Here is a 9,531-nt window from a genome sequence, read left to right as displayed (position 1 = left end):
TATATACAGTGGAGTATTACTCGGCAATCAAAAAGAATGAAATCTTGCCATTTGCAACTAGGTGGATGGAACTAGAGGGTATTATGGTAAATGAAATTAGTCAGAGAAAGCCGAATATCATATGACTTCACTCATAGGAGGACTTTAAGACACAGAACAGATGAACACAAGGGAAAGGAAGCAAAAACAATATAAAAACAGGGAGGGGGACAAAACAGAAGAGTCTCATAAATATGGAGAACAAACTGAGGGTTACAGGAGGGGTTGTGGGAGGCAGGATGGGCTAAATGGGTAAGGGGCACTAAGGAATCTACTCCTGAAATCATTGTTGCACTATATGCTAACTAACTTGGATGTAAATTTAAAAAATAAAATTTAAATTAAAGGGGCGTCTGGGTGGCGCAGTCGGTTAAGCGTCCGACTTCAGCCAGGTCACGATCTCGCAGTCCGTGAGTTCGAGCCCCGTGTCGGGCTCTGGGCTGATGGCTCAGAGCCTGGAGCCTGTTTCTGATTCTGTGTCTCCCTCTCTCTCTGCCCCTCCCCCGTTCATGCTCTGTCTCTCTCTGTCCCAAGAATGAATAAACGTTGAAAAAAAAAATTAAATTAAAAAAAAAATCCCACCAAGGGGCCCAGAAGAAGACAGCTTTGCTTGTGAAAGGGATGGGGCTTGGTCTAAAGATGTATATCCAACTATACATCTGGACGCTGGGATCTGGCACAGAGTGGAGAGCAGTGAAAACCACAGATTGGGCAGGGAAAAGCAAAGGAGTAGGGGCGAGGGCTGGCACTGTGGAAGTCTGCAAAGTGGATTTCTAACAATTAGTCTCCATACATAGATGCTCCCCACTCATGCCCCTTGTCTAGTAAATTGATATTTTTCACTGGGAAAAGAGCCTGATTCTTCTCCCAAAGAATAATGGGAGATATCTCAGAGAGAAGAAAAGAACAAGAATTCACTGTCTCCTAGGATTCTCCTATATCTAAATTTTTTTTTTTTTACTGTCCATGTCAACCTGAGAAACCAAATGGACATGCAATAGCTCAGTGCACCCTAGACTTTCCTTTCTCCTGACGTCCCCACCATGTACAACCCTGCCCTTCCCCGTTTGTTCAGTATAGATGGAAGGAGCAATTGGGTCTCATGCTTCGACTGACAGATGAATGAGTGACCAGGAATTGGTTAGCTCAATAGCCACCATTCCTACAAAATTGGTTTAAAAAAAAAATCAACAAAGAAACTAATAAAAGCCTTCCTGGTGAGGAACTTTAAACCTTTAGACCAGCTCAAAGCCTCTGATTTCCCTTTTTTAACTGCACCAAATACCAAGAACCAGAACACTTTTTAGTAAGAAGTAATAACGTATTTATTTCAATGACAGGCAATTAAGATTTTGCTTTCAGCAAAACCTATAAAGGTAAAGAGTCAACTCATTTATGTGGAGGGAAAGGAGCTCTGCCGAGTGCTGAGACGTAGATCTAAATCAAGCCTTAGATGGAGAGAAAGCCAAGGCTTCCGACCATGTGCTCCTCCAGGACTCCAACGTGTGCCAATGCCAGGGGGTCCTAGAGCCTGCAGAGAGAGAAGAATGCGAGACCCAGGATGATAAAATCCTCACCTAGATCTGAGGAAAAGTGTCATCAATAGACCATTCACCCAAGCTCTCAAAAAAAAGATGAGAGGGTAAAATAAGGCTGCAGTTTATACCCAGACACCTGGGGCAGGCAGGATAATTGGGGCTCACCAGACTCAGGGCAGAAGGACATGGAAGTCATTCCAAGTCCCATTCACCCATGGAAACAGGGCTGTTTAGTACACTAGTTAGAACAGACTCAAGGGCCAAGGGTGAGCCTGCAGGCAGATGGGCCAGGCTGGGAGGGGCACGGTCATGATGAATCAGGTACTTAGAAGCAAGGCTGCAGCCCAGGAAAGCGGCATGCATTTGTATGGTCCCTTTCAAAATCGATATGCGAGCTCTACAGCCTACGTGCCCCGGAAGCAGCACTTCATTTACAGGAGCTGCCGATGGGCTGAGTCACCGGTTAAGTGATGCTTGAATAGAAATCGCTCTGAAGCACATACTCCCTTCCTTCCTTGAACACTCACTGAGCATGTACAAGATGCTGGAGTCTGAAGATGAACAGGTGGGCGGTGCGGACACACCAATCCCCACAACATGTTAAAGGACCACAGAAAGTACGGGTGCCTGGGTGGCTCAGTGGATTAAGCATCCAGCTTTGGCTCCGGTCATGATCTCACGCTTCATGAGCTCAAGCCTTGCGTGGGGCTCTATGCTGATGGCTCAGAGCCTGGAGCCTGCTTTAGACACAGTCCAAAGAGCCTGCTTTGGACTGTGTCTCCCTCTCTCTCTGCCCCTCCCCTGCCCACGCTCGCTCTCTCTCTCTCTCTCTGAAAAATAAACATTAAAAAAAAATTTTTTTTTTTTAAGAAAAGGACCACAAAGTTGAAGGCCCCTATGCTAGCTTCTTCCTTTACACTTAGCAAGGGGATTCCAGCCTGAAAGTCAAGGTTTGCACTGACAACAGCCTTCAGGGTTTTGTTTTGTTTCATTTTTTTTTTTTACCAAGTCTTACCTTGGTGGCTGTTTTTTTAAGAGGCTTTTCTGCTAAATTCATTTTACGTGTAGTTTTTTTACTAACTGGATTTTATCAAGTATTTAATATGGATTATGTTAAGTGCACAACAACATGCAGAAACTTCAGGATCTGATTTTTTTTATTATATGAAATTTATTGTCAAATTAGTTTCCATACAACACCCAGTGCTCATCCCAAAAGATGCCCTCTTCAATGCCCATCACCTACCCTCCCCTCCCTCCCACCCCCCATCAACCCTCAGTTTGTTCTCAGTTTTTAAGAGTCTCTTATGCTTTGGTCTCTCTCCCACTCTAACCTCTTTTTTTTTCTTTTTTTTTTCTTCCCCTCCCCCCTGGGTTTCTGTTAAGTTTCTCAGGACCCACATAATAGTGAAAACATATGGTATCTGTCTTTCTCTGTATGGCTTATTTCACTCAGCATCACACTCTCCAGTTCCATCCACGTTGCTACAAAAGGCCATATTTCATTCTTTTTCATTGCCATGTAGTACTCCATTGTGTATATAAACCACAATTTCTTTAGGATCTGATATTTTTAAAACTTAGCACTATGTTAACTATAGAATGAACAAGGACTTCTTAACATTTTCACGTGGCAGCTATGAAAGACCTGTCATGCTTTCTCATTGTTCTTAGGAATAGTAAATGGCAACATTGCACTAAGCTGAGCGGACACTGACTCTTTTAAAGGAAAAATTTTCCCCCATTTACCACCTACTCACCTTTAGACCCAAGTGCCCAGTGAGTGTTTGAGAATGAACTGGAAGTAGATTAATTTCTGGAGTGACTTCTATTTAGCACCCAATGCATCACATCCCTTGTCTGAGTAACTTGTTTAAACTGTGATATTTCTTTGGGGCACCTGGGTGGTTCAGACTTAAGTGTCTGACTCTTGATTTTGGCTCAGGTCATGATCTCACAGTTTGTGAGTTTGAGCCCCACATCGGGGCTCTGTGCTGACAGTGCAGAGCCTGCTTGGGATTCTCTCTCTCTGCCCCTCCCCCACTCACTCTCTCTGTCTCTCTCTCAAAAATAAACAAACTTAAATTAAAAAAAAAAAGAATACTTCTGCCACTATAAAACTACAATAACATTTAAAATAAATGTAATCAAGGTAATTTTTAAAAAGGCTACAAAACTTCAATTTAATGAATCTATTTTAAAATGGCAGGTGCTGGGGCGCCTGGGTGGTGCAGTCGGTTGGGCGTCCGACTTCAGCCAGGTCACGATCTCGCGCTCCGTGAGTTCAAGCCCCGCGTCGGGCTCTGTGCTGATGGCTCAGAGCCTGGAGCCTGTTTCCGATTCTGTGTCTCCCTCTCTCTCTGCCCCTCCCCCGTTCATGTTCTGTCTCTCTCTGTCCCAAAAGTAAATAAACGTTGAAAAAAAAAATAAATAAAAATAAAAAAAATAAAATAAAATAAAATGGCAGGTGCTGATGTGACTCTAGAAGGTCAGTGCTGGGGCACACCTTGCCTGTGGCATTATTGTGGGCACATGAGCTGTACTCCCAGTACTTCTCTCTACTGAAACTACCATAGACAAGCCTTTGCTTGTCCGGCACTAGGTGACAATCCCGGTCCTTCCTGTGGAAAGGAATCTCGTTGCGTATGTCCTAGGTCCACCTCTGTTCTTGCACTGGCATGTGACAATTAATATCTGCTGTTCTGCTATTCCGGGATCTCTTTACCACACACATGACCACAGGGTGTTCATTCCCTTCTAATTATTTAATCGATTTCACAGCACTGTGCCTCCCTGCTGTCTCTAACTTCAGCCCCTCTTCTATTCAGAGGCAGGTGCTGAAATGCCTCCCAAAATCAGACTTGGAATCATAGCCCCAAGGTTCCAAGAGCCCATATGAAGTTCTAAAATCTTCACCAAAGGCAAAAATTAAAGTCTAAAGTACCTTTAGAATGGTCTCACTTTGCAAGTCAAGCATGAGATCCATGGCTTTATCTATACAGCCCTGTAGACTAATTCTTATACTCACTGAAGTTTGAGAACCACTGAAACAGACTATAGGCAAGAACAAAAGGCATGTCTCTCCATAGAAGTTTGGGCAGCCAAGCCAATCCACGCCGCAGAGAAGTGTAGTCCCCGGGGATACACGGGAGGCCAGTACAGAATGCCAAAATGTTCTTGCTTGCTGGGAGAATCCACTCTTTCGTCTTCTAGTATGGAGTTTCTAAACCTATGTTAGTACATGTGTTCACGTTGTGAGATCTAAATAAGATAACTGTGGACTCTCATCCTAGGACAGGTATACAAAGTAACTTGTTAGATTACAAGTGCATGCGTGCCATTTGGTTAATTCAGTATTGCATGGCAGGTTGATTGATTTTCCTTGTTAAGTCCCATAATTAACTCACACCAAAACCTCTTTCTCTAAAATCTCCTTTTTGAAAAATGTTAATCTTGTTGAAACATACAATTCTATATGTTATTTACTGAAAAACAAAATGAATCTTCTTAAAATTCAAGGTCACATTACACTGTGCCCAAAGAATCATTCTGCCATCAGGCTAAGAATCAGAAGAAACATATGGTGTAAAGTTGTCATGTGCAAGGAAGCAAAAAGAATATCTACTTATTCAGATGGAGAGGCGAGGGGTGACTGGGTGGCTCAGTCAGTTAGGCATCTGACTTTGCTCAGCTCATGATCCGGCAGTCTGTGGGTTTGAGCCCCACGTCGGGCTCTGTGCTGACAGCTGGGAGCCCGGAGCCTACTTCGGATTCTGTGTGTCTCTCTCTCTCTCTGCCACTCCCCTGACTCGCACTCTGTCCCACACTCGTGCTCTCTCACTCACTCTCTCTCTCAAAAACTAAAAATTTTTTAAAAATTTTATTGCTAAGATGAAAGGCTGAAATATGATAACCGATATGTTGCCCTTAATTAAACCAAACCAACAATCAGAATATTTGGTCTGCATAATTTTCCAGAAGACATTTTAACGTCGTGGCCTCTTAAAGCAATATGGTTTCTGCAGGAAGTGCGCCCCTGGTCCTGCAGATGTCTCTTGCTTCAATAGGGTTTGGACGGTACAGACCCAGGGACACCCCTTCTACCAGCCTGCGACCACCCTCTAAACATTTTTTCAGTCACAACCTTCAGAGCCATCTTCTCAGCCACCCTTTGCCTCCAGGATGAGCCAACACCCTATTTTGAGCTTAGCTCCTTATTACCGATCAACCATGAGCACCTGGATTCATCAGAATCATTCCACCGAGGTGGAGGCTGCCATCAGACACCTGACCAACATGCATTTGCGGACCTCCTACACCTACCTCTCTCTGGGCTTCTATTTCCACCACGACCATGTGGCTCTGGAGGGCTGGGCCACTTCTTCCACAAGCTGCCTTAGGAGAAGCCTTTGGAGGGTCCTGAGCCCACTTGAAGATGCAAAACCAGTGTGGTGGCCATGCCCTCTTCCAGGATTTGCAGAAGTGTCCCAGGATGAGTGGGGTAAAGCCTTGGATGCCATGGAAGCCACCCTGGTTATGGAGAAGAACCTGAACCAGGCCCTTTTGGGTCTGCACGCCCTGGCTTCTGCCTGCACAGGCCTCCATCTCTGACTTCCTGGACAACCACTTCCTGGATGAGGAGGTGAAACTCATCAAGAAGATGGCGACCACCTGACTCTCATCTGTAAGCTGACTGGCCCCCAGACTGGACTGGTTGAGTGTCCCTTCCAGAGGCTCACCTTCAAGCATCAGTAAGAGCCCTTGAAGCCCAACAGCCTTTGAGGGGCCCCTCTAGCATCGCCTGGGCCAGGGCTTGTGCCTGAACTTCTCCTTGCAGCCACTAGGCAGCTTTTTAGCCATCCTGGAGCCCTCTCCCAAGCCTTGGACCAAATAGAAACAATAAAGCTTTTGGTAGCCAAAAAAAAAAAAAAAAAAAAGCAAAATGGTGTCTGTAAATATTCAATTATAAGAACTAAAAGGCATGACTGTGCCAAATTTTGCCCTGTTTCTACCCACCAGCCTCCTACCACCAGGATACATTTTCATTCTTATATCAATTGCCTTTGCTCCTTCTACAGCCACTTAGCTCTGGTCATCTCCCATCCAAAAGCCTGGTCCTGTCCAGTCACCCTTGTGTCAACATGAAGGCCCTAACCACTTGGGCCATCCCACTCAGAAACTTGGACATCTCTCCCTTACCTCACATCCAGGCAACCACCAGCCCTGCTATCTGCTCTGGCTGGCCTCTCCTCACCTGCAGAGCCCCCCTCCTTGTTCAGACCATCAACATCTCCCACCTTAACTACTGAAATACCCTCATAATTGCATGCACTTGTGCTCCTCATCAACCTGTTTTCTACACAGCAGCAGAGTGATCTTTTCTTTTTAATCTTTTTTAATGTTTATTTATTTCTGAGAGAGACAGAGACAGAATGCGAGTGGGTTAGGGACAGAGAGAGAGGGAGACACAGAAGCAGAAGCAGGCTCCAGGCTGTCAGCACAGAGCCCAACGTGGGGCTCGAACTCACGAGCTGTAAGATCATGGCCTGAGCCGAAGTCGGACGCTCAACCGACTGAGCCACCCAGGCGCCCCCAGGCGCCTCAGCAGAGTGATCTTAAAGTGCAAATCAATCCTGTCCCTCATTTGACCCTTTTACTTACTGCCCTTTTCTCCCAGAATCATAATAGAATCCCTCCCTACCTGCCAGGCATGTTTCTCATGATCTGACCCCTGCCACCTTCTCTAGCCACAACACAGGCCACTTCCCACCCCCACCCTACCCCCCTGCGCACCACATCCGGGCACCCTCAGACTTGCTAAGGCCCCAGCTCTGTGGCTTTTCAGGGGCTTTCCACCTCCTTGGTCGTCAGCCTGCAGTGCCTGTCCCTCCCAAGAAGCCTGAGCCTCTCCTATACTTCCAGACTGCTACCCTTATTACATCATTTTATGATGTGACCAGTATAATTATGGCACCCCAAAGATGACCATGCTCTAATCTTTGGAACCTGTGAATAGGTTATCTTACATGGTACAAGGGGCCATGCAGCTGTGATTAAGAATCTTGAGATGGGGAGATTGTCCCAGATAATCCAAGTGGGCCAGAAATAATCACATGCGTCCTTGAATGCAGAGAGCCTTTCTCACCTATAGTCCGAGAGAAGTGGCATTGCTGACTTTGAAGATGCAGGAAGGGGCCATGAGTCATGGAAAGCAAGCAGCTCTAGAAGCTGAAAAAGGCAAGAAAATGGAACTTCCCTAGAGCCTCTGCCCACGTCTTGCTTTTAGCCTGGTGAGGCCCATGTTAGATTTCTGATCCACAGAACTGTAAGATAATAAATGTGTGTTGTTTTAAGCCCCTAAGTTTGTGACAAATTTGTTATAACAGCCAGAGGACACTAACACACACGATATTTGTGGTATTTGTCATCCCTCTAATATTAGGAATTATTTGTACCATGTGGTATAAAGGCTCTGGAGTCAGACAGCCTGGGTCAAGCTCCCACTTTTCCACTCACTAGCCGGATGGCTTTGGGCAGTTAAGCTAACAAGCTTAAGCTAAGCTTCTAGTCCCTGATCCATAAGAAAGCGATAATAATGCTTATCTCCAAGGGTGGTCATGAGAATTCAGTAAGATAATACGAAGAAGCACTTAGCATAATGACTAGCACAGAGTAAGCCTTCAATAAGAGTAGGCCACCATGAGTGTTGTGATTGTTGGTTGTGTGACTATTTCTTTGCTCTCACAAGATTATAAACTCTGTGAAGATAGGCACCGTGACTTTATTGCTCATTGCTGTATTTCCAGGCCCAAGCACAGAGCTGGATGGAGTAGGTAGTCAGTGTAGAAATGGATGGATGGATGGATGGATGGATGGATGGATGGATGGATGGGTTTACATGTTAACTACTTTAGGTCCCAAGCATTACATAAGGCCTAATTCACCTGGTTAGCTCAACAATACGAGCTGAGTGGCTGCTGCGCATGGTAGGCATTTTGCCTTGTGCTGATGAATAGAAAAGGAAAAACACCCCCCCTCAATCCTCAGTTTGTTCTCAATTTTTAAGAGTCTCTTATGGTTTGGCTCTCTCTAACTTTTTTTTTTCCTTCTCCTCCCCCATGGTCTTCTGGTAAGTTTCTCAGGATCCACCTAAGAGTGAAAACACACGGTATCTGTCTTTTTCTGTATGACTTACTTCATTTAGCATAACACCCTCCAGTTCCATCCATATTGCTACAAAGGGCCATATTTCATTCTTTCTCATTGCCACGTAGTACTCCATTGTGTATATAAACCACAATTTCTTTATCCATTCATCGGTTGATGGACATTTAGGCTGTTTCCATAATTTGGCTATTGTTGAAAGTGCTGCTATCAACATTGGGGTCCAAGTGCCCCTATGCATCAGCACTCCTGTATCCCTTGGGTAAATTCCTAGCAGTGCTATTGCTGGGTCATAGGGTAGGTCTATTTTTAATTTTTTGAGGAACCTCCACACTGTTTTCCAGAGCGGCTGCACCAGTTTGCATTCCCACCAACGGTGCAAGAGGGTTCCCGTGTCTCCACATCCTCTCCAGCATCTATAGTCTCCTGATTTGTTCATTTTAGCCACTCTGACTGGCATGAGGTGATATCTCAGTGCGGTTTTGGGTGACGGGCATTGAGGAGGGCACCTGTTGGGATGAGCACTGGGTGTTGTATGGAAACCAATTTGACAATAAATTTTGTATTTAAAAAAAACTTAAAAACAAATAAATAAAAATATATTGAGAAAAAAAAGGAAAGGAAAAACAAAGTGCCCCTTAGTGTCTGTGACTTACAGCAGCCCAGAGTTCTCAATGGGTACATACAAGGCAAAAGCACTAGATGGCATGGACTGAGTGTCATGAAAGTGACAAGCCAGAGACCCCTCAGAGATATAAAAGACAATATGGTCTCATCTATTTTGGGTGAT

At 45.0% G+C, this 9,531-nt stretch overlaps 1 pseudogene; it reads left to right on the top strand.

Annotated features, from left to right (window-relative positions):
* Positions 1–5,807: 5,807 nt before the first annotated feature.
* LOC121036457 (ferritin light chain-like) lies at positions 5,808–6,332 on the top strand (annotated as a pseudogene).
* Positions 6,333–9,531: the final 3,199 nt, after the last annotated feature.

This window comes from Herpailurus yagouaroundi, unplaced genomic scaffold (genome assembly GCF_014898765.1).
Source record: "Herpailurus yagouaroundi ecotype Mexico unplaced genomic scaffold, PumYag 162, whole genome shotgun sequence".
NCBI classification, from domain to species: Eukaryota; Metazoa; Chordata; class Mammalia; order Carnivora; family Felidae; genus Herpailurus; species Herpailurus yagouaroundi.
The sequence above is the reverse complement of the archived record's forward strand: the minus strand, read 5'-3'. Positions and strand labels throughout refer to the sequence as shown.